The following is a 20020-nucleotide window of genomic DNA, read 5'->3' as shown; positions in this document are numbered from 1 at the left end:
ACTGAACCAGAACTCCAGATCTGAACCCAGATCTACAGACCCAAAGTTTGGACCCAGAGCTGAACTTCACAGCCGGTCTCTATATAACGGGGTACTTAGATTGTAAGATCCTTGGGACATAGACTGTCTTTTTGCTCTGTTTGGACAGTGCCTTGCACAGTGGGGTCTTGGCCCATGACTAGGTCTCCTAGGTTCTTTGGTAATATAAATAATATATAACAACAAATACATAATGTGCTGAAACAAATCCCAGCTCCAAAATACCCTGGCATTTGAGAACATTCAGATCCACACCCAGACTCTGAGGCAGAGTCCGTTTCTTTTGGAATTCAGACTGTAGTTAGTATTGCTTTGAAATGTTACTTGTCTGTAGTCTATGTTCCAAGCTAATCCCTGGTGAAGTTGTATGGTTACAGTAGAGTTACACCGGTGATGAACCTTGCTGGAGAAGCCCATAGAATCCATAAAATATATGTCTGCTGTGAGCAGTGACAGGGATTGAGAATTTTAATTTGGTTGTAATTTTTTTAATGTGCTTTCTCGTTGCTTTTTTACAGACTACATAATCTATCTAGACCATTGTCTAGAAACAGTAGTTCTTCCGTCAGGCAGCTTTACATTCTCTTTAGAAATAAAAGTAGGAAACAAGATGTAAAACACATCTTAACCATGTTATTGTCTTCAAGACTACTGATACCTTGGGGAAGGAATATAGATCTTCCTATGTTTTGCAGTGGGTTGCTGACACTGAAGAAGTTGTACCCACAAAGGGGTTAATAATGGATGGTATAACTGCAAGATTATTTCTTTTGCTTCACTAAACTACTGTTCAGATGAGAAAAGTTCGCTTTTCCACTGCAAGAATATAATGTTGGATATTTTATCAAATTTCTTCAGCCCTCAAACTGTTGCTCAATTTGAAATGCTAGATTAAAAAACAAACACACACACAAAGGCAACCAAGAAAGAGAAAGAAAGGAAATATTTTTCTTCTGCCCCGGATGACTTTGTGGACATTACAGAAAATGTTGCCTATTTTGTTTCCTCTAGTCTCTGAATCAGTCTTCTGCATTAAGTTCAGCGCAGCAGTAAATAAGCATGTAAACTCCAGCCCTGGAGCTGTTCTGAAATATCAAACAGTACTTAAGGAATGTTTCTTTTTCAGCCATAAAAGATTATTAAAATGTCCACAGTTGAATGGAATGAAGATTTTTTTTGTTGAGGCACAGGACTGGGAGTCAAGAGAGCTATTTTTTCTTCCTGGACACAGTAGACCTCTGTGAGACCTTGGGCAAGTCACGTAGGACCAGATGTTCCAGTGCTGAGCACCCACAGTTGGGGCCAGGCTTTCAAAGGTTCCCATTTAAGCACCTAAAAAAGGACCCGATTTTCAAGAGTGCTCAGATCCTAGCAGATCCCATCATGACACTTGTGGCCAGATTTTCAAAGGAGCTCAACACAGCAGATGCTGAGCTCTGTTGAAAATACAGCCACTTATTCTGGAGCTCTGCTGAAAACCTGGCCCCTAGGGATCGATTATCAGAGTTGTGAGCACTTACAGCTTTCTTGCAAGTCAAGGTAAGATGCAAGTAACTCAGCGCCTCTGAAAGTCAGATCCTTAATCTCTCTGGGGCAAAACCTCTTCATAAATTAATAGATTCAGAGGCCAGAATCGACCATTGTGATCATCTATTCTGACCTTCTGTGTAACACAGACCACATGGAATTTCCTCAAAATAATTCCTAGAGCAGATCTTTTAGAAAAACATCCAACCTTGATTTAAAAATGGTCAGTGATGGAGAATCACCATTGCCCTTAGTAAATTGTTCTAATGGTTAATTACTCTCACTGTGAAAAATGTACTCATTTCCTGTCTGAATTTGTCTAGCTTCAACTTCCAACCACTGGATCATGTTATATCTTTCTCTACTAGATTGAAGAACATATTATTAAATACTTGTTCCCCATGTAGATATTTATAGACTGTAATTAAGTCCTTCTCCTGGTTAAGCTAAATAGATTGAGTTCTTTGGGTATGTCTACACCGCAATTAAAAACTTGCAACTGGCACATGCTGGCTGATTCAGGCTTGGGTTGTGGGGCTGTTTAATTGCCATGTAGATTTCTGGTCTCAGATTGCAGTCCTGGCTCTAGGATCCTGTGAGGTGGGAAAGTCCCAGAGCTTGAGCTGCAGCCAGAGCCAAAATGTCTGCACTGCAATTAAACAACCCCACAGCCTGCAAGCCTGAGTCAGCTTGCACAGCCAGCTGCAGGTGTCTAATTGCAGTGTAGACATACCCTTAGAGTCTATCACTAAAAGGCAGGTTTTTAATCCATTAATCATTCTCGTGGCTCTTCTATGAACCCTCTCCGAGTTATCAACATTCTTCTTGAATTGGGGACACCAGCATTGGACACAGTATTCCAGCAGCAGCTGCACCAGTGCCAAATATAGAAGTAAAAGAATTTATCTTTCTTGAGATTCCCGTTTATGTATTCCAGGATCACATTAGCTCTTGGCCACAGCAACACACTGAGAGCTCATGTTCACTGATTATCCATCACAACCCCCAAATCTTTTTCAGAGTCACTGCTTCCCAGGACAGTCTCACATTCTGTAAGTATGGTCTACATTCCTTGTTCCGAGATGTATATATTTACATTTAGCTGTATTTAAATGCATATCATTGCATTTCCCCACCTCTGCAGCTCAGAGGTATGATGCAGCAGACTGATGTAGCTCTATTGCTTGGGGGGAACGGGGTGGTATTTGTGGATCCCCTACAGGTAAACCACACCTCCTTTTTGCCACGGAGCATAGGGATTCCTGTATGACCCCCCACAAGTGAGCAGGACTGGTGGATCTGCTGATATGTGGATTCACTTGCAGTCCATCCATCCATCCACCCACCCTCCCACAGCAGAAGTGGTTGAAGCTTCCTCAAGAATTCATTCCCTTCCACCACTGGCCAACCCGCCTTGCATTAAACTCAGCTTCTTTGCCAGGATAAAAGGCAGAGGAATTAGTCATCGGTGTCTCAGTTTTTTCATTAGTAAAATGAGGATAATACTTACCTCACAGGGGTGTTGTACGGCTACATTAATAATAATTATAAAAGTATTCATACATATTGAGATCCTTGGATGGAATGTATTATGGGAGGACAAAATAGTATTATATTTTGAAGGCAATGCACAGAAGGAACATTCCACTAATTGGCTTATCTTAGAATGAGATTCTGGGGCATACATCCCATGTACCTTTTAAAAATACAACAACAACAGTTTTATCTTGCATGCCAAAGAAAGTGTGTTTGTCCTTGCCTGGCACTGTTTTTTTAAAGTGTTGAGTGTTAATGAAATTCCTTAGCCCTAAGCCCTTCTGAAACATCAAATGTTGATTTAAAAAATATTTTTTCTACAGTCTTTAAAGCAGCATCAAAACTGTAAAGGTTTAAAAACAAGAGAGAGAAAGAAAAGAAACTTCCAGGTGCAAAAATGCTTTAACATGATCTCATATGCAAAATGGGGTGGGAGGAAGGATTATACTTTATTTATGTAGGTATTTACATTTGGAACTCATTGTAATAATAATACTTTTGGCCAAAGCCTGTTCACATTATTCACATGAGAAGGCTCATTGATTTTAAAATTCTTTCAGTTTTAATAATATAGGGAAGCGAATCTAAATATTTTAAAATATGGAGTTAAACTCTGGCTCTGCTGAAATCAGTGACAAAACTCCCATTGACTTCAATAGGACCAGGATTTCACTCAGGATTTATAACCTCTGTCTTTCTTACAACTATTTTATGAGCTATTAATTTTGTTAGAGTTGCTACATAGATGGAAAATAAATGACATATTTTAGGCCTGATCTATGCTACACAGTTATGTTGACATAAGCTGCCTTGCATAGACCTAGCTGTGGAAAAGCCTTCACTTAAATTTGGCTCCTGCTGAACATAAGTGCCTTTTTATGCTGATTGGTCACACCATCTCCCCAAGCTGCCTCACGGTTGGTGTAATTAGGTCGACACAGTGTCAGTGTAGATACTGTATTGCTTAGGACCACTGTTGCTGGCTTTCAGGAGCCATCCCACAATGCCCTACACCAACAATGCAATTGAAACAAGTGTTCCTGGTGACAGGGCCACCCAGAGGATTCAGGGGGCCTGGGGTCTTTGGCAGTGAGGGTCCTTCCATTCTGGGTCTTCGGGGCATTTCGGTGGTGGGTCCCGGAGCCAGTGAAGGACCCGCCGCCGAAGACGCAGAGCAGAAGCAGCCCTCGCCGCCGAATGCCGCCAAAGATCCGGAGCGGAAGAAGCTCCGGGTCTTTGGCAGCGAGTCCTTCATTTGCTCCAGGTGTATTCGGCGGCACTGAAGGACCTGCCGCCAAAGACCCGCCAAAAACTCTCGTGGGGGCCCCTGCAGGGCCTGAGACAAATTCCCCACTTGCCCTCCCCCTCTCATTGGTGGCCCTGCCTAGTGAAGACGCACACCACTGACACAAGGAGCTTGGCTTAACAGAGAAATCTTCGGTGAACTTAAACACAAAAAGGAAGCTTACAAGGAGTGGAAATTTGGACAGATGACTAGGGAGGAGTATAAAAATATTGCTCGAGCATGCAAGGATGTAATCTGGAAGGCCAAAGCACAATTAGAGTTGCAGCTAGCAAGGAATGTGAGGGGTAACAAGAAGGGTTTATACAGGTATGTTAGCAACAAGAAGGTGGTCAGGGAAAGTCTGGGACCCTTACTGAATGGGGGAGGCAGCCTAATGACATGATGTGGAAAAAGTTGAAGTACTCGATGCTTTTTTTGCCTCGGTCTTCACAGACAAGGGCAGCTCCACACTGCTGCACTGGGCAGCACAGTATGGGGAGAAGGTGAGCAGCCCTCAGTGGTGAAAGAACAGGTTAAGGACTGTTTAGAAAAGCTGAACATGCACAAGTCCCTGGGGTTGGATCTAATGCACCCGAGGGTGCTGAGGGAGTTGGCTGCTGTGATTGCGGAGCCACTGGCCACAATCTTTGAAAACTCGTGGCAATTGGGGGAGGTCCCAGACAATTGGAAAAAGGCAAATATAGTGCCCATCTTTAAAAAGGGAAGAAGAATTTGGGGAACTACAGACTGGTCAACCTCACCTCAGTCCCTAGAAAAATCATGGAGCAGGTCCTCAAGGAATCCATTTTGAAGCACTTGGAGGAGAGGAAGGTGATCAGGAACAGTCAACATTGATTCACCAAGGGCAAGTCATGCCTGACCAATCTGATTGCCTTCTATGATGAGATAACTGGCTCTGTGGAGATGGGGAAAGCGGTGAACAAGATATATCTTGACTTTAGCAAAGCTTTTGATACAGTCTCCCACAGTATTCTTGCCAGCTAGTTAAAAAAGTATGGATTGGATGAATGGACTATAAGGTGGATAGAAAGCTGGCTAGATCGTGGGACTCAACGGGTAGTGATCAATGGCTCGATGTCTAGTTAGCAGCCAGTATCAAGCGGAGTCCCCCAGGGGTCAGTCCTGGGGCTGGTTTGTTCAACATCTTCATTAATGATCTGGATGAAGGGATGGATTGCACCCTCAGCAAGTTTGTGGATGACACTAAGATGGGGGGAGAGGTAGAGACGCTGGAGGGTAGGGATATAGTCCAGAGTGACATAGATAAATTGCAGGATTGGGCTAAAAGAAATCTAATGATGTTCAACAAGGACAAGTGCAGAGTCCTGCACTTAAGACGGAAGAATCCCATGCACTGCTACAGGCTGAGGACCGACTGGCTAAGCAGCAGTTCTGCAGAAAAGGACCTGAGGATTACAGTGGACAAGAAGCTGGCTATGAGTCAACAATGTGCCCTTGTTGCCAAGAAAGCTAATGGCATATTGGGCTGCATTAGTAGGAGCATTGCCAGCAGATCAAGGGAAGTGATTATTCCCCTCTGTTCAGCACTGTGAGGCCACATCTGGAATATGGCGTCCAGTTTTGGGCCCCTCACTACAGAAAGGATGTGGACAAATTGGAGAGAGTCTAGCAGAGGTCAGCTAAAATGATTAGGGGGCTGGGGCACATGACTTATGAGGAGAGGCTGAGGGAACTGGGCTTATTTAGTCTTCAGAAGAGAAGAGTGAGGGGGGATTTGATAGCAGCCTTCAACTACCTGAAGGGGGGGTCCAAAGAGGATGAAGCTAGGTTGTTTTCAGTGGTGGCAGATGACAGAACAAGGAGCAGTGGTCCCAAGTTGCAGTGGGGAAGGTCTAGGCTGGATATTAGGAAACACTATTTCACTGGGAGGGTGGTGAAGCACTGGAATGGGTTATCTAGGGAAGTGGTGGAAGCTCCATCCTTAGAGGTTTTTAAGGCCCAACTTGACAGAGCCCTGGCTGGGATGCTTTAGTTGGGGTCGGTCCTGCTTTGAGCAGGGGTGTTGGACTAGATGACCTCCTGAGTCTCTTCCAACCTTAATCTTCTATGATTCTAAGTGTGCACGCACACACAAGCAATTTAATAAGTGCAGTGGCTGTATGCTGATGTAAATTAAGTTGACATAATTTTGTAGTGTAGACATGGCCTTCGCATGGGCTAGTTTAAAGCAGTTCTATGACCTGGAGAATTTTGCTTATGTATATAAAACTTAAAATACACTGATGTCTGGGAAAATGTTATGGAAAGATAAAGTTATAGCTGACTTGTAAGATTAGCAGAGTCCTACATCTGGTGGCTGTGTTCACTAGGCTAACTGCTATATTGATTTACACCTTGTCCAACCTCACAGACAACAACAACAATTGACTTCCCAATGGGTTTGTACAGATATAACACTGCAGTTTTTTGCCTACTTTGTGGAGGGCATCCTCCCTTGAGACTGAAACCTAGACCATAAGAATTTGTAGACAATTTATCTATCAGGGTCTTTGTCAATGGCAAAACTGCCATTCACTTTAATGGGAGCAGGAAGTCTATGAACTCAGAAAGGGTCTTTCCTCTGTACTAAGCTTGTCTCCACTGGAAGGCACTCTTTGCATGTTACAGAGTATGATATATCATTCATCCCTCCCTCTTTTTTAATTGCTTTAGAGTTATTTCACAATGTGATTTAGGGTTACTTACCAGACTCTAACAGAGAGCAGATCTTGCAAATTCTTACCCCTTCTGATGCAAGTCTACGGAACTAAAAAAGGTCCTGTGTTGGCAAAACACACATATTCAGAAAATGTTGCCTAATGGGAGCCCAAATGTCACACATCACCTTCATATTGGTGCACATACAAAATTCATTCTGCACAGGGGTGGGAAAAGTTAGAGGGACACTGATCAGGCCCCCACTGTACAAACACAGAACAAAAAAGATTGTGCCTGTCTCAAAGATCTCACAATCTGAGTATAAGAGACAACCAGTAGTTACAGACAGGAGGGTACAAGGAGACAATCTTTTCCTCGATTACACTAATAGGAACCTCTAACAATCAACATTTTTCTTTTAAAAGATGAGGCTAAGGCTTGTCTACACTTGGGGGGGGGGGAATTGATCTAAGATACGCAACTTCAGCTATGTGAATAGCATAGCTGAAGTCGAAGTATCTTAGATCGATTTACCTCTCATTCTCACGGTGCGGGATCGACGTCCGCGGCTCCCCCTGTCGACGCCGCTACCGCAGTTCGCGCTGGTGGAGTTCCGGAGTCGACAGGAACACGTTCAGGGATCAATATATCGTGTCTAGATGAGACACAATATATCGATCCCCGAGAAATCGATCGCTACCCAATACGGCGGGTAGTCTAGACGTACCCTAACACAAAGAATTAAACAAACAATGTTCTCTTTAGTTCTTGTAAACACAATAGGGTTGGGGGGGTTGGTTTTTTAGGGTTATTATTATTATTATTTTAGATTTAGTAATTTTCTTTATCTTAGCCTTCAGATCATAATTGAGTTCTGGCTGAAAGCTTCATCTAGCCAAGATAATAGAGTAAAGGGAATGTTCTTATAATATGAAATATTCCCATCCCTTCAGTGATCCTTGTAATTCTTCCTTGAAATTAATATTTTGAATGAAATTTCTCTTTTTTGAGAGAGAGATGGGCAATTAAGAATCTGAAAATCTTGTGATGTAGCTGTCAGCAGGATTTCACACTTTTAGATAAAAAGATTCAGAAATATTTTAAATTAAGAAAAAATATTAATTAGGCCTTGATATAAACATTTATGCATATATATTACTTTATGCATGTGTCAAGGGGGCTACTCAGTTAAGCATATCCCTAAGCATTTGCAGAATTGGAGTCTTAGTGAAAGGATGTTTTAAATCCAGGATAAAAAAAAACCACTGAGATCATTTACAAGTTTTGGTTCAAAATATTCTGGATATTTTAAAAAATAAAACAAATCCAGAATCAGCAAATAGCTTCACTTATTATAGGTAACTGTTATGTGCAGTCTAAGGGGTAGATCTAGGAGCAATGACATGAACTTGAGCAAAGGAAAATTCAGGCTTGATACAGGAATGCATTTCCAAACAGAATACTTGTATTAGACTGTGTCCAATTTTCCAAAGATGTGGTAGAAGCCTCATGGTCTAGGACATTTAGAACTGGACTGTAGAGAATACTTAAGAATACACCATTGAACCAATTCTGTACTGGCTAGGGGAATTGACTAGCTGAGTTTTCAGGTATTTTTCCACTTCCAATTTATGAGATTCTATGAAAATGCTATTGTGGTAGGTGCACTACAAACAGAACAAAAAGACACTCCCTGCCCCACAAGGAGTTTAAAATCTAAGTAAAAGACAAGGGACAAGAAATGGATACAGACAGGAGGGCTCAAGGAAACAATGAGACAATATTGGTGATAGGTAACGGTTTCAGCACAGCAGTAGCCTAGCCAGTCAAGTTTTTATAGGCATACTGGCAAAGCAGAGTTTTGAGTGAGGATTTGGAGTTGGATTATGAGGTTTCTTTGCAGCTGTTTCTGCAGAGTGCCTCCCCAGCAAAACAGGCAGCATGGTAGAAACAACCCAGGTGCTTTTTAAAAACTTAAGTTTTCATCAACCCCTATTTTTTTTTAAATATAATAATGAGCACATTGTGCATGCTTAAGGCCCAGTTTGGAGATGGTCTGGGAGTGGAAAGCCTGTTGACTTCAGTGGAAGTTCACAGCCCAAAGGGCTTGCAGAATAGGGTCCAGTACTGTGCAGTGTGTGTTCCTACCCTGAGTAGGCGCAGGGACCCTTTGAATACTGGGAAACCGAGCTGTGCATATTTGAGATCCTCTTTTCCCTCCTCTTTTAATTCCCCTGAAAAATAATAAGCGCTACATTTGAGGATCAAACCCCTCTGATCCCCGCCCGGCATGTCCCCATGTACTGCACAGTCCAGACCCCTAGCGCCCGCTGTCCCCAGCTTGACACTATCTGTGGGGGACACGCGTGACTGGGGGGAGTCTGGTGGCTGCCTCCCCTGCCCCTGGCATGTCACAGCAGAGTGTACGGCCGATGCTAGCCCAAGCCCCAGGGTTAGGGAGCGCCTGGCTCGCGGGAGGCAGCTCCCCGGAGGGGGCTGGGAGCCGGGGAAAGCCTGTGGCGCCTGCAGGGCCAGGGCCCCGCCAGCCGGCTCCAGCCCCACGGCGCTTTGTGCCGGGCGGGCCAGGGCCCGCGATCAGCCCGGCTGCGCCCCGTGTCCCCGCCCGCGGGCTGCCTGGCTGCGGCGCTCGGCGCTGCTGGGCGAGGTCAGGGAAAGTCCATGTGAGGAGCCGCTGGAATCACTTCCTGCCGCCGAGCCGGGCAGCCGCCGCTAGGCCCGAGGGAGCCGCCGCGCGTCCATGGGGCAGCGAGCCCCGCAGGTAACCGCCGGGAGCCGGGCCCGGGCCCTGCCCCTGCCCGGGAGCGCAGCCGGGGACACGCGCCCCCTGGCCCGGGCTTCGCTCCCCTCAAACCCCCCGAGTGCCGCCCCGCCCCCAGTCCCCCTCGCCCCCCGGGCTTCGCTCCCCTCAACCCACCCCGAGTCCCCTCGCCCCGCCCCAACCGACCCCCAGTCACCCCCCCGCGCCAGCCTACCCCCAGTCACCCCCCCGCGCCAGCCTACCCCCAGTCACCCCCTGCCCCCCCGCTCCAACCGACCCCCAGTCACCCCCCCGCGCCAGCCTACCCCCGGTCCCCCTCGCCCTCCCGGGCTTCGCTCCCCTCAACCCCCCTCGCCCACCTACCCCCAGTCCCCCCTCACCTCCTCCTGCGCCAACCTACCCCCAGTCCCCCTCGCCCCAGCCTATCCTCCTCGCCCCCCCCGCTCCAACCTACCCCCAGTCCCCCTCGCCCCAGCCTATCCTCCTCGCCCCCCCCCGCTCCAACCTACCCCCAGTCACCCCCCGCCCCCCGCCCCAACCTATCCCCCTCGCCCTCCCGGGCTTCGCTCCCCTCAACCCACCCCGAGTCCCCCTCGCCCCGCCCCAACCGACCCCCAGTCACCCCCCCGCGCCAGCCTACCCCCAGTCACCCCCTGCCCCCCCGCTCCAACCGACCCCCAGTCACTCCCCCGCGCCAGCCTACCCCCAGTCACCCCCCGCCCCCCCGCGCCAACCTACCCCCGGTCCCCCTCGCCCCCCGGGCTTCGCTCCCCTCAACCCACCCCGAGTCCCCTCGCCCCGCGCCAGCCTACCCCGCGCCCCCGCCCCAACCTATCCTCGGCCCCCCCCGCGCCAGCCTACCCCCAGTCACCCCCCCCGCTCCAACCTATCCTCGGCCCCCCCCGCGCCAACCTACCCCCAGTCACTCCCCGCCCCAACCTATCCCCCTCGCCCTCCCGGGCTTCGCTCCCCTCAACCCCCCTCGCCCACCTACCCCCAGTCACCCCTCACCTCCTCCTGCGCCAACCTACCCCCAGTCCCCCTCGCCTCAGCCTATCCTCCTTGCCCCCCCCCGCCCCAACCTACCCCCAGTCACCCTTCGCCCCCCCCACCCCAACCTATCCTCCTCGCCCCCCCCGCTCCAACCTACCCCCAGTCCCCCTCGCCCCAACCTATCCTCCTTGCCCCCCCCCCGCGCCAACCTACCCCCAGTCACCCCCCGCCCACCCCGCTCCAACCTACCCCCGGTCCCCCTCGCCCTCCCGGGCTTCGCTCCCCTCAGCCCCCCTTGCCCACCTACCCCCAGTCACCCCTCGCCCCAACCTATCCTCCTCCCCCTCGCCCCGCCCCAACATACCCCCGGTCCCCCTCGCCCCCCTGTGTTTCGCTCCCCTCAACCCCTCCCAGTCCCCCTCGCCCCGCCCCAACCTACCCCCAGTCACCCCTCACCTCCTCCTGCGCCAACCTACCCCCAGTCCCCCTCGCCCCAGCCTATCCTCCTCGCCCCCCCGCCCCAACCTACCCCCAGTCCCCCTCGCCCCGCCCCAACCTACCCCCGGTCCCCCTCGCCCCCCTGGGTTTCGCTCCCCTCAACCCCCCAAGTCCCGTTGCCCCGCGCCAACCTATCTCCAGTCACCGCTGGCTCCCCCCGCCCCAACCTATCCGCCTCGCCCCCCCGGGCTTCGCTCCCCTCAACCCCCCCAAGTCCCCTCGCCCACCTACCCCCAGTCACCCCTCACCTCCCGTGCCAACCTACCCCCAGTCACCCCTGGCCCCCCCGCCCCAACCTATCCCCCTCGCCCCTCCGGGCTTCGCTCCCCTCAACCCCCCCAAGTCTCCCACCCCGTGCCAACCTACTCCAGTCACCCCTCGCTCCCTCCACCCCAACTTATCCTCCTTGCCCCCTAGGCGTCGCTCCCCTCAAACCCCCCGAGTCCCCCCCCTGCACCAGCCTATCCCCCTCGCCCCCCTGGGCTTCGCTTCGCTCCCCCTAACCCCCTGTCACCTCCCTGTCCCACCTCAACCTACCCCCCTCGCCACCCCCGGGTGTCACTCTCCTCAACCCCCCGTCACCCCCCCCGCCCCAACCTACCCTCAGTCACCCCTCGCCCCCCCCAGGCTTCGCTTCTCTCCTTCTAACCCCCCCCCATCATCCACCTCAACCTAGCCTTCTCCCCACCACTGGGCTTCACTTCACTCCCCCAACCCTCCCCATCACCTATCCCCCTCTCCCTCCCCGGCTTTCCTTGGCTCCCCCTAACCCCCACCATCACTCACCTCAACCTGCTCCCCTCTACCCCCCAAGTCACACCCTGCCCCCCCTGAGTCATCCCCTCGCCCTCCTGGGGTTTGCTCCCCTTAACCCCCCTGCATCAAACCCCACCCCACCCTACCCTCCTCACCCCAACGGGCTTCGCTCCCCCTGCCCTGCCCCAGCCTGCTCCCCTGTGTGATGCTCCCCTCCCCCAGAGTCAACCCCTGCCCCCCACCCCAACTTACCCCCCAGTTACCCCCTCACTTCCCCTGGGCTTTTCTCCCCTCCCCCTGAGTCGCCCCCCATCCCCCGCCCCAGCCTACCCCACAGTCACCCCCTCTTACCCCCTGGGGTTCACTCCCCCTAAGGTGTCACTCCCCCACCCCCCCCGTCACCCCCTGCCCCGCCCCAACCTGCACTACTTGCCCCACCCGGTGTTGCTCCCCTCCCCCCCGAGTCACCACCTGTCCCCCCGCTCCAACCTACCCCAGTCACCCCCTCGCCCCCCTGAGTGTCACCTCCCCACCTCCCCAGTCACCTCCTCACCCCACAAGTGTTTGCTCCCCTCTCCCCCACCTCCTCCCTCCCCCCACTGTATCCCCCAGTCACCCCTTTCCCCTATCAATGTTTGCTCCCCTACCCCCTCCCGAGTCACCCTCTCTCCTTCCCCCCGAGTCATCCTTCCCCCCCAGTGCTTGCCTCAACCTCCCCCCCATCATCCTTTTCCCTAACCTACCACCCTAGTCACCCCGCTCACCCTACTGGCGTTTGCCCCCCACTTCCCTCTGAGTCATCCTTCCCCAGGGCTTGCCCCAGCCTATTCCTCCCTCAGAGTCACCCTCCCTCCTCTAGGCCCATCTCCCCCGGTTCTCACCCCCATCCCTAGGGCTAGGCCCACTTCCCACGGGACTTGCCCCAACCTCCCCCATCATCCCCCTTGCCCCACCAGTGTTCACCCTTCCTACTCCCCTTCCCCCAGTGCTTGTCCCAACCTACCCCCGAGTCATCCCCCTCCCCTTCTCCCCAACCTACCCCTTCAGTCTCCCTGCTTGCCCTCCACTGTTCACTCCATCCTACTCCCCCATGGAGTCATCCTTCCCTGGGGTCACCCCCCCCATAAGTCACTCCCATCTCTAGGGTCCCATCCTCCCCTGGGGCTCTTGCACCCCATCCTACTTCGCCCCACCAGTGTTTACCTCCCCTCCCCTGGGGCTTGCCCCCCCAGCCACCCTCACCCCTAGGGCTGGGTCCACCTCCCCTGGGGCTCGCACCCCATCCTACACCTCCCCCCGAGTCACCCCCTTGCCTGTGGTTGCTCTTCATCCTCTCCCCTAAAGAATCAACCCCTTTTTCCTCAAGGGAGACTTGTCCCCTAGCCTATTAGTTGCAGGAACTACCCACCCCTAACTTACACCTGCCTCCAGAGAGTCACCCCCTCAAAGTGTGTGTGTGTCATATTCCTACTGCTGTTAAAGGGAGACCTATCCCTCCCCTGCTCACCCTATTCAGCAGACTTGGTTCCTCTATCCTCCCCCCTAAGAGGGCAGCCATCCCACACCTATTCCCTGGTTCTTTTCTCTCTAGAGAGGACTAACCCCCCCAGCCTGGTGCTCTCTTCCTAACCTACATCCCAGAGGGGATTCTCCCGCAGAGACTCAGTCCCCACCTACCCTGCTCCCAATCCACAGCAGACTCATCATGAACCCCTCCCCCCGCCAATCATCCAGAGGATTTGCCTCTTCCCTCTCTGATGTTCTTTCCCACCGACATGGGCCTTGCCCCTGCTTGTCCCCCAACATGGGGATCACACCCTCCTCATTCTGCCCCTTCTAACAGAGAGTTTGCCCCACCCACCCCTCTTTTGCACCAGAGGGTCTCCCCCGCACCTCCTATGCTGCCTCCGGGGTGGGGGGAGAAGAGCTCCCTCCCAAACGGGACTCAACTCCAACATATTCAGTCCACTCACAGGGGAATTGGCCCCACTGATTGCATGAGAGTGCAGTCCTTTAACAGCAGACTAACCCCTACCTGTCCCCACACAGTCACTTCTACCAGTCACCTCCGAGGGATTAAACACCTTGCCCCTCCAGCTGGGACAATAATCCTTCTATTTCCTTACCTCTCCCCCTAACATGGAGGTAGCACTTGCCTAGGCCCTCTCACCCTCCATCCATGAGGCTCAGTCCCAACCTACTCCCCCCTATGGCTGTCACCCCTTACTCCTCCTCATCCAATGGAGTCACCTGCCCATATACAGCGGAGTCATCCCAATATCCTCATTCCAGGGGACTTGTCCCAATTCTCCTGACACCCTATCTTATTGGAGTTTCCCCCCACACCATTCCCTCTGATCTCATTGGACTTGCCTTTGTCCTAACGCTAGGAATTTACCCTCCCACACCCTTTACCCGGAAAATGCCTCTCCTGTCATCTCCCACACCCTACCCCTGAAAAGCCACTCTCCAGTACTATAGCTGAGGCACCCCTGCGGGCTCCAGTCCTCTCACTGTTGCAGCGGATTTCTGCCCAGCTCTGTCTCCCATCTGTCCTTCCCAAGGGAATAAAGCCAGTCCCGAATCCCCATCTTTTCCCACATCCTCCCTAGGGAATTCCTCCTGCCCAAGAAACAGCACAGAGACTTTTTTTTCTTCACTCTGTCCACTGGGAGTGATTTTTTTTTTTTTCCCTTCACACCACATTCCTCTTCTCTAGGGGTATTGTCGTCTTCCTTCTGCCCTGCCCTCAAAAGAACTGATAGTCCTTTGGTGCATTTGATAAAAGGATTGTGTCCAGTTGTACATAGTAATTCATTGTTCTGTACAATGCCCAGCACTCTACTAATGTTTAACAAATAGTTACGAGAGATATTTTAATCCACTCTGTAATATGGGGGAAACATATCCTGGACTTTGTCTCTCAACCTCCCCAAAAAATTCCTTTGAGGTTTTACTGCTGTTTCCTGCTGCTGGCAGGTCCTGCTTTTAATACAGTAAGTGTATTGAGTCAATAAAATATAAAACAGTCTTCTGCCCCGTGTCACTAATTCAGTGAGCATTCAGTAAACAGGTTTTTCTTTCTCATTTTTAAAAAAAATATAATAAATACAGTAGATTTTAACCCTGATACTGAAGGAACAGACACAGTAAATATTATAACAAACCGCTTAGCCTTTCATGGAGTCAGGGACACAAACATAAATTAATTACTTCAAATAACATGATGAGCTGTGCTGTCTTTTTCTTAATGTCAAATTGCAGTTATTTGGAGATGTAGATAAGGAAGTGTTTTGTGTAACAAGGATTAAAGCATCCATTAGTGTAAAAAGGTGATATTTATTTTTTCTTTTCTTTTGTTTGCTTGGGGGTGGGTGGGGGAGAGTTACTTCCCAAAGCACACCTCCTCTCCTAGTATTGGAGCTTTCCTAGAAAAGATGCTGAATCTTCTGGTAGAATTTGATTAGATCCTATGGTCTTTCCAAATCCTATTCACCTAGCAAAATGGATTTGAGAAATAGGTTATAATTAGAAACACATTAATGAAGTGGCTGCAGTGCTTAGTTGATTTTAATTTCTAAGTGTTTGTATAGATGTTTGCACTCTTTCTTGGTACTGGAGGATTGTATGGCCTGAAGTAAAGGGATTTAAAAAAAAAAAACAAAAAAAACACCCAAATGCATAGTTTATGAATAATGGTATAACATTTTTGCAAAGGATGCTATCATTTCAAATGACTGCAGTTGTGGTTTTTTGGGGGTGTGTATGTGCGGAGCAGATGTATTATAATATTCCAGTATTATTTTACGCTATCTCACGTGGTCAGCAAGACACAGAATGTTAAGCAGCTTGTTGATGTAGAAGTGTGGAAAAAATAGTGGTACTTTATTGGGTTGGGATTTTTTTTGGATAAGTGCCTTTCCGAATGCTGGTGTGTTATGGTAGATACCGCAGTAGGCAGCATGTTGTAGTTAAACTACATTTGCCCTGTTCAAGGACTTCTCCAAATGTCACCACTGCTATAGAAAATAAAATGATAGCAGTACATTCTGTACTTCAGTATGTGAGACTCACCCATATGTATTCACAGGAAAAGTACAGGAACACTTAAAATGAAGTCTCCATTACACACTGCTTCATTAATTTGAATATTTACTTGTGTGTTTCCTCCTTTCAAAAGGCATTTGTGAGATTGTGAGTAGCTTGATGCACTTCATGCTTGCCAAGTGTCTGTCTTGTGTCCTGAGTAATTGATGAGCTGGCATGCTGTTTTACCTTTTCAAACTAAAATATTAAACAGTAGTAGAAGTTGAAATCGGTAAACAAAACTGAATTATTGCTGTCCTCTCAGTTGCATATTGGCTTCTAGAAGTTAATATTCCAGTGCATGAAGAGTGGGTTTCTGGAATCATGTATCTAATGTGATTCTTGAAACAATCTAGTCATACTTCATACAAAGCGTTAGGATCCTGATGCTGTGAGATGCTGAGCACCCTCCAGGCCTATTAGATTTCATAAGAGCGAACAATGCTCAGCGCTATCCAGAAGCAGTGCTAAAATGTATGTATGAGTATAGTTAAAATGAAACAAAAATACAAGCCCATTCAACTGCTGAATATCTACTTTTGAATAGCTTTAAACAGACTAAGGCTAAACCTTTTGCCTTTTACTTGAATATATGTTGTTAGCCAGGCCTAAAACAGTCAGCACATATCCTCAAGCTATGAACAGTAGAGGTAATAATAGCTCAACCTCTAGTGAGAGGCAAATACAAGATAATTAAGGACCTTGCCCTTATTTTCCTGGGAATAAATGTCATTCCATGGTCCACTGAAGATTTCATGCCATTGTGTAAAAACAACAAATAGTCTCAAAATCGAGGTTTCATATGGGGTTATGTGAAAGAGGGGTGGTGGAATTGGAATGCCCAAGGGAAAGAATGAACTTGTGGGAGTTGAAATCTTTCTTCCTTGCAAATTTTAGCAATTTTTTAAAGTAATACATTTTCTGTAATGAAATGTGAATTTTTTTCTTTAGTTAAAAAATACACAAAAGGGCATAGAACAGTATTAAAGGGACATTCAGGTTAAATATATAATATATATTTCAGGTAAACATAATTTTACAAAACAAATTTAATTATCCTAGTTAATAAAACACTGTGGATTCTAAAATCTCACTTAATTTTGCACCATTAATGTTTATGCTTTGAACTTCTCTTAAATTGGACCGTTGCAATAAACAAACAATTGACCCAGTCTATAGGAAGTTTAGTCTTCTGGTTCTTCTGCAGGTGCACAATACTACAGTGTTTATTTTGCAAACACTGTAGAGGAGCACTGAAAACCAAACAAAAACATTTCCATTAGAATTTAAAGGAGAAAATGCCAGACATATAGACATTTCTATTAATCGTACCTTTTGAGAAACACAGTTTTTGTAAGACTTAAATTGGTGGCATAAATTTTACTTGATGGCAGCTTTTTAATGGATCTTGAATTGTGATGTATTAGAATATATAGTTTCTGAAATGTAAGATCTTGATGTGGATAAGAGATGGGTGAAAACTTCAAGTACTGGATTCCAATTTAAAGTTATCTTAATAATTTTGTTCATGGAGTTTAAGCCCAGTTGTTCCAGCTTCCCAAAGTTTGATCTTGGAAGAAACCTTTCTATGACTGTGTTGCTTATTATTAGCTACACTAATTCTCTCTCTCTCTGTTTTTAAGGGTATAGAAGACATGCAAGATAAAACCATATTTAGCATGCTGACAAAGTGTGTATAAAAGTACTCCTGCAAGTGATGGTGACCAATTCACACTTGCTTCTTTTTCAGGCTATGACAATGTCTTTCTGCAAAATGAAAGCAACTTCATGCCACTATTGAATAATAAATCTGATCTGTCTGGATTTTCCTTACCCTGGGAATCTTTTAGGTTTCCGACAGATTTCAGTTTATATGAAATGGTGCCATCAGCACCAACTTCATGTCGGGCTCTAATTCTGTAAACTTTGTCAGCCCAAAGATGTGAAGAGCACTGTCTTACTGCATTAATTGGCCTTTCATGTGGATTCTGATCATCGATGTTTAAACTGGTTTGGAGAAGATAAGAATGCTCCTTCCCTCTGAATCTTTGTCTGTTTCTAATAGGCCTAGACTCAAAACAAACCTCTCTGTAAACTTCAGATTTTAGCCCCAGGTTTCAGTTAGGATCAGACAGCAAAGTGCCGAGAGACAAGATGCTGTTTTGTGGTATATCCAGTTGGTTTTCTGAGAAGTGCCAGAAATAGCACAAGAGCACTTGTTCAGCTCAGCGTTGTACCCCCGAAGAAATCTGGGTTAGCTTCAGAGAAACTTCCACACTTGTGTATGCTTATTCCAATCAGATTGCAAACCCTCACTGTGTGGAATGGAAATATTTATTTTAGACCATCTTCTTATAAAGTGTGATTTCCCTGCCAGGTCTCCTGGACGGTTTCTGCTCTGCTGTGCACGTCTGCAGATATGTACTTTATTTGAAAGCTAGCTTTATTGACACAATAGTACTTATATTGGTACATGGCTCTCTGACACAATAGGCTGGTGTGTTGCTAAGTATTGTTTGGAGTCATTGGATTGTGGATAAACTTAGCAAAGCAATCTTACAAAATGATGATGTGACTTTACCATTGGCTATCTCCCTAGAGTGCTTGTGTTTAAAAATACCCAGGCCTGACAAAATTAGGTTAGAATGGAGATTCAGCCATAATTTTCCCAGATTTTGAATTTAAGCTGAGGCAACCTGTTAGTAGCTTTCTGTGAAAACAGAGGGGGTTTAGTGAGGTAGAAAGGAATAATAGCTTCAGAGAGCTCTAGTGATTATATAAGTCACAAAACACTTCAAGGGACAGTTAAACTGTTTAACATTTTAGATTGATTTGACAAAACTCATGCAGACGTTGAAGAAAATGGAAAGTTAAAGACACGTCATTTCTTCTACCCAAACACGGATATCTTTATTATATATTGTTTCTTTTGATTATTTAAGCTTTCTGTAACACCTGATGGCCAGGGAAAGTGCTGTGCATTGCAGTTGTTCAATTACTTAGGGCTTGTCTACACTTACATTTTATAGCACTCTAACTTGCTGGCTCAGAGTGGTGAAAAATCACTGCCCTGAGCGCAGCAAGTCTGAGCACTTTAAAGTGCTAGTGTAGACAGACTTCCAGCGCTGGGAGCTAATCTCGTGGAGGTGGCTTACCAGGAGCGCTGGGAGAGCTCTTTCCCAGTGCTCGCACGCGACCATACTCGCACTTCAAAGCGCTGCCGTGGGAGTATTTCCATGGCAGTGCTTTGAAGTTTCCATTGTAGACATACCCTAAATCTCTGCTGGTGTCTATGATGCCAGCAGAGCAACTCTTGTGAATTGCAGCCTTACAGTCACTCAGGGGCCATCTCTTCTACATTGCTTAGGTTAGTTCTGTGAAGTCTTAGCAGTTCAGTTAACCTTTGCTCTTTATCAGAGCGTCACTAACTAGGTTTGATGGAAACACCTAAAGTTTTTTTTTCTCAAGCACATTGAGAAATAGGTTAACCATGCTAAAGAGGGCGAGGCTCTTCATTTTCTTTCTACCTGACTTTATTTGCAAAGTGACAGGAATTTTGACAACCTTGTGTCTTTTTTAGCAAATCAAGTGTCATGCCACATTTGCCTGTGGATGAGATCATTTGCAAAATATGTTTCCCAGCTTGCTTCAGGCATAAATCATTGTCAACTGTAATTGCTCATTTGCTGGGAACTGTGATTCGTTAGCAAGTTTTAAGTTCAACTTTTTTTTTTTAAATTAAGCAAATGTTTGAAGGCGGAGATTTTTTAAAATATTAAATCGTGCACTGTATTTATCCACATCTGCTGTATTTAACTTGTTAAATGACATGATCTTACAGA

General features: G+C 47.7%; 1 protein-coding gene across 1 annotated transcript in view; it reads left to right on the top strand.

The window, feature by feature from the left end:
• The first annotated feature begins 9755 nt into the window (after positions 1-9755).
• The window catches only part of NACC2 (NACC family member 2), an 89731-nt gene continuing 79466 nt past the window's right edge, over positions 9756-20020 (top strand). Inside the window, exon 1 of the mRNA XM_050926698.1 lies at positions 9756-9845. The gene's annotated coding sequence lies outside the window, so the exon portion shown is untranslated. The remainder of the gene's footprint in view (positions 9846-20020) is intronic.

This window comes from Gopherus flavomarginatus, chromosome 17 (assembly GCF_025201925.1).
Source record: "Gopherus flavomarginatus isolate rGopFla2 chromosome 17, rGopFla2.mat.asm, whole genome shotgun sequence".
Classification (NCBI taxonomy): Eukaryota; Metazoa; Chordata; order Testudines; family Testudinidae; genus Gopherus; species Gopherus flavomarginatus.
This window is presented reverse-complemented; position numbering and strand designations above follow the sequence as displayed.